Below are 6,000 nucleotides of genomic sequence, written 5' to 3' on the forward strand. Positions count from 1 at the left end.
GGCGTTACAGAGATGGATCGATATGTCACTGTTTCTGAGCCCCGCCCCTCTCTACATACTACACACACACACACACACACACACACACACACACACACACACACACCACAAACACCTACCTGCGAAACTTCTCCAAGACTGTCACCACTGAGCCTAGCGACCACAAAAACTGTGGATTCGATACTAATACTGGTCCTTATAGTATATGTAGCATGGAGGAATAATGCAAATGGGACGAACGTCTGTAGATTTGATGTACATGTACAGACAAAAAAAATGACTACAGTCTCAGAGAAACTGGATGATTTATTCAAGAGAAGCAAGTCAATAACGCGTTGGTCCATTTCTGGCCCTTACGGAAGCAAATATACGGCTTGTCAATGATGGATAGCGTTGATGGATGTCTTCCTGAGGGATATCGTCCCAAATTCTGTCCAATTGGCGCGTTAGGTCGTCAAAATCCCGAGATGGTGGGAGGGACCTGGACATAATGTTCCAAACGTTCTCAAATGGGGAAAGGTCCGCCGACCTAGTTGGTCAACGTAGGATTTGGTAATCACGAAGACAACCACTAGAAACTCTCACCGTGTTTGGGTGTGCCTTGTCTTGGTGAAATATAAGCAAAGGATGGCTTGCCACGAAGGGCAACAAAACGGGGCACAGAATATGGTCAACGTATCCCTGTGTTGCATGGATGCAGCAGATGATAACCAAAGGCGTCCTGCTATGAAAAGAAATGGCACCTCAGACCATTAATCGTGGTTTTCAGCAGGCGTCAGACATTTTGGTATCCTACTGCTATTCAGGGCGTCGCCAGACACGACTTCACTCGTCATCGGGGCTCAATTCGAAGCGGGAATCATCACTGGAGATAATTCTACTCCAGTCGATGAGGTTCCAGGCCGAAGACGTGTCTGGAGACGCCCTGCACAATGGTGAGGTACCAACCTGTCTCTCGCCAGCCATATGGCCCGACAACCAGGAGTGCCATTTCATTTCATAGCAGGATCCATTCGGTCGTCATTGGCAACACCCTTACAGCACAGTTGTACGTCGACTATATTATACGCCCCACTCCTTTGCCCTTCATGGCAAGCCATCTTCGGCTTACATTTCACAGATATAATACCCTTCCGCACACGTCGAGAGTTTCTACTGCTTGTCTTCGTGCTTGCTAAACCCTACCTTGGCCAGAAAGGTCACCGGATATCTCCCAAATTGACAACGTTTTAAACATTATGGGCAGGGCTCTGCAACTAACTAGGGATTCTGACGATCTAATGCGCCATAATGTGGCACAGTATCCCTCAGGGGAACATCCAACAACTATCAGTCAAAGCCATGCCGAATAACTGCTTACATGAGGTCAAGCGGTGTACCAGCGCGTTACTGAAAATGGCTCTGAGCACTATGGGACTCAACTGCTGAGGTCATTAGTCCCCTAGAACTTAGAACTAGTTAAACCTAACTAACCTAAGGACATCACAAACATCCATGCCCGAGGCAGGATTCGAACCTGCGGCCGTAGCGGTCTTGCGGTTCCAGACTGCAGCGCCTTTAACCGCACGGCCACTTCGGCCGGCACGTTACTGACTTCCTCGGTTTGTGAAGCTCTTACTCTTGAATAAGTCATCCAATTTTTTCTGAAATTGTAACCATTTGTTTGTCGGACATGTAGATCACATCTACCGATTTCCATCTCATTCGGATAATTCCTCCATGGTGTAGCTTTTTTTCCTTAGAGTGTATTTTTACATGTCAAGGCAGCTCTTCCCCGCGCATACCTGTAGGGGCGGTAGGTGGAATATAAGGGGTGTCCCCAAATTCTCGTGGCAAACTTCTAGGACCTATAGAGGGGAGTGCATACATAATATTCTGAACACCACTACGACGGTTTCAGTTTAGGTATGATACGCGTCCATGTCTGCTGAGGAAAAGAGAAAAGTCAGAGTTGCTTGTTCTGGTGCGCAGTAGGGTAGACAGAATGATGTGTGTTACATCAGACGGTGACCTGATGTCACTTATCGTCTCTCTTGCTACTATATTCCTGTAGACACAAAGGAAGATATGCCGACACGAGTTCTGGCCGCCGCACCAGAAACTGAAGAGACACCAGCTGGGGTGGAGAGTGTACACCAGAATATGCTTCGTAGGTACAAGGTCTCCAATAACGTGGTGGTCGCCACATAGAGCCTCTGTTGTAATGCATCGGTACTGTCTGTACATACAGTACTCCGGGTTCTTTTTTCTTTCGGAATAATGTAAAAACATAATGTTTAAGTGTTAATACAAAAGTCCGCAGCTCGTGGTCGTGTGGTAGCGTTCTCGCTTACCGCGCCCGGGTTCGATACCCGGCGAGGTCAGGGATTTTCTCTGCCTCGTGATGACTGGGTGTTGTGTGATGTCCTTAGGTTAGTTAGGTTTAAGTAGTTCTAAGTTCTAGGGGACTGATGACCATAGATGTTAAGTCCCATAGTGCTCAGAGCCATTTGAACCATTTTTTTTTATACAAAAAATGTGCTTAAGTGATAAATGGATGTTTTCTTTTACTTTCTCAGGCAGAAGTGGATGAGTTAAACAATTAAACTAAAGCCGTCGGAGAACGGAAACGGTACGTTTCCGGACATGGGTTTCTATTCAAGATATTAAGTACTCATTCCCCTGTACATGTCCTAGAAGTTTGTAACGGGAATTTTAGAACACTCTGTATTACCCACGCAGGTTTTCTGTACGTAGAAAATGCATATAGGAAATTTGGTTGAAATTGCTCCACACATTCCTGAGGTGTGCTACTATATCACCCTATTGTAACCGTCGCCGGCCGCTGTGGACGAGCGGTTCTAGGCGCTTCTGTCCGGAACCGCGCTGCTACTACGGTCGCAGGTTCGAATCCTGTCTCGGGCATGGATGTGTGTGTTGTCCTTAGGTTAGTTAGGTTTAAGTAGTTCTATGTCTAGGGGACTGATGAACTCAGATTTTAAGTCCCATAGTGCTTAGAGCCGTTTGAACTTTTTTTTGTTTTTTGTTTTGTGTGTGTGTGTGTGTGTGTGTGTGTGTGTGTGTGTGTGTAACCGTCACCCCCGCCTCCGTGGAGGATATGTGGCTCTTACTCACTCGGTGCTTCTTTCGAGACAGTAAATGATGTGTGTACCTAGTTTGGTTGTAATAAATTCATTAGTCTACGAGATGTGGCCGTATGCGAAACTAACTGTATGTATAACGCAGTGAGTTGGTCACCAGATTGCTAGACAACTTAGTGGAGCTCGACATTGGACCCAGTCCGTGCGCCGCGCCGCATTCACGAGCTTTGCCCTGTTACACTAGCATTTCGTAATGGAGATTCTAATCCATATGCATTTAGGATATTATCCAAAGTGGTCTCCACCAGTGCCTCACAAAACATAATACGCGAACAGACGAGCACTAAAGCAGCGAGAGCATTTCAGGCAGATGGTGAAATTCCTCCCCCTAACAGTAAGATAGACTTGTGGCGTTAAGCAGGAAGTCTGATCTGAGAAACACAGGTAGCAGATTCATAATCAACGAAGACTTTTGATAAAAAAGTGATAATATCAGATGAAAATTTCAAAGGAACTATAGGAATATAAATATCCAGATGTGGGGCGACGGGAGGAATTATTTTGTTTTAAAATGTTTTGTAATGTAGAAAAGATGCATTTCCCGGCTGATGCACCATATGTGGGGCGGCTGGTTGAAATTATTTTGATTAATATAAAATGTTTTGTAATGTAGAAAAGATGCATTTCCCTGCCGTTTAACCATATGTGGGGCGGCGGGTGGAATTACTTGTTATATAAATGTTCCTATTAATTATGCTGTCTTTTGCCGTTCTCAACACTGGCTCTCTAACTACAATTTTGGCAACCAGAAAGTGATTAGCAAAACGTGAAGCCTGTAATTAGAATTCCTAGTGCTCACTTCACCTGAGAAATACACTTATAGCTACAGCTTATAGCTCTGAGGAATTAGGAGATTGTCTGGGATTCATAATCAAAAACGATCGTGAAAGAAAAAACGTTCGATATATTCTGAAAGTCACAGATGAAAAAAAAAAAAAGAATCCACACAATCTGACTAACAGAGCAGTTCAGAGTCTAATGCGCTGATGCAACTGTAACTGTCCAAATTAAATGGTTAAGTGAATGCTCGCCATAATTTGATGATAATGTTCATCAAACGCCACGCTAAATAATGGTAGAATGTCTGTCCCGCGACGGCACGTGAAAATACGACATACGCAAACTGAAGATATATCATTAAAGTCATCCCAGAATTTACACTTCACTCGAAAACGATTTCATGGTTACGCGTATCCCGAGTAACTTAATACGGCATCCGAGGCTGTTTATAGCAATGATACCGACGCGACACGACTCCCGACACAGGTGGTGTGCTAATCAGCGTCTGGAGAGAACTGGGGCCTTGCTTCCTTGGGCAGCGTTCTTTATATAAAGCCGCGGTGCGGACGGCTAAGGGAACGCCTGATCAAATCGGCTCTCCCAACTATCCGCTGGGCTAGTAATGCACCACTTTAAGTCATTGAATAAATCATAGCTCCTTTTGCTGATGGCCGATGAAGCTCTCAATTTAAATGTGCATCATCACACAGGTAAGTAATCATAATAAAAGTCTGACGTGGCTAAGTAAACTATTTTGGGCGAGAGAATTAATTTAATTACACTACACGCAGTAGACGAGCTCTGAACTTGCCCTTTGGAGATACGCTATCGCTATAGTTATATAGTTATTCAATTGAAACTTCTCACATCTTTATGATTATAGCGGATCTCTATTTTACTTAAATATAAACATCCTAGCCTTATTTATTAGCCTACTTAATCTATCTTGCTTCCTTAATTTTTAAGACAAAAACCAGAAAATATTGAATTTCAACTAAAATCTTAATTTGTGAGATCCAAAGTACTGTTTCTATTAAATTATTATGAAAAAGGAATCTAAATATAAATTTTTAAGTCTCTAGCTCTTTTTTGTTGCGCCAATGATTTTTACAGAAAAACGTCCAAATTTTGAAAATGGTTAAAGTTATTGAACTGACATTCAACACATATTGATTTAGTATTACTTCTGACGTGCCAGAAACGTTTCAGGTTATTTACTTGATTTTTAAAGCATTGCGCAACATTTATGACGTCAGAGCTAGTTACAGCGGACTAGGCTGGCACACAATGGAAAGACTGATGAGAATTTTATAAGGCGTGAGTAGGCTGCTTCCCTACACACAGTTCATTCCAGTGATAAAGTTGTTGTTTATTTTCTTATAGGCAGGCACACAGATTTGTAACGACGACCGGTCGTGCAACGATAAGGAGCTGTCTGCAACTAGTGAGAAATGCGTGCTTGAACATAAATGGAGACGCTAGCAAAGGCTGCAGGTTGTGTTCTTGTGTTTGACAACGAACGGTAACTATGCAATGTCCTCAATACGTTACTGGAGTCAGTCGTGGTCAGAAGAGTGTTCTTTGTGTAGTTGTGATTGAATTATGACGGACAAAAGTAACTTCCAACATGGACAAATTGTTAGTGCGCGTTTGGTGAGGATTTCCGTATCCATGGTAGCTGAAGTGTTTCGTGTTACAAGAGGTACGATACCGAAAATTTATACCGCATCAAGGGAAAGCGGAAAAACATCGCCGGCTAAGTCACAATGAGGACCAAAGTGTGTGTTGAGTGATCGTGAAACACGGTCGTTGAAGAGGATTGTGACGAAAAATTAGGGAATGGCATCTCCAAAAGTCACTTCAGAACTGAATGTCGCACTCGCCAACCCTGTCAGTATCAAAACGAATGGAGCTCCATAAGCATGCAAATGCGCGGCGAGCTGGGATTCCGAACCCACTCATCAGCGATGCAAATGCCCGTAACCGGAAAATGTGGTGCCCAAGCAACAAAACCTGACTATCGAGCAATGGAAGAATCTCATTTGTTCGGATGAGTTTTGTTTCGAAATTTTTACAACTT

Source organism: Schistocerca cancellata, chromosome 4 (genome assembly GCF_023864275.1).
Source record: "Schistocerca cancellata isolate TAMUIC-IGC-003103 chromosome 4, iqSchCanc2.1, whole genome shotgun sequence".
Taxonomy (NCBI): Eukaryota; Metazoa; Arthropoda; class Insecta; order Orthoptera; family Acrididae; genus Schistocerca; species Schistocerca cancellata.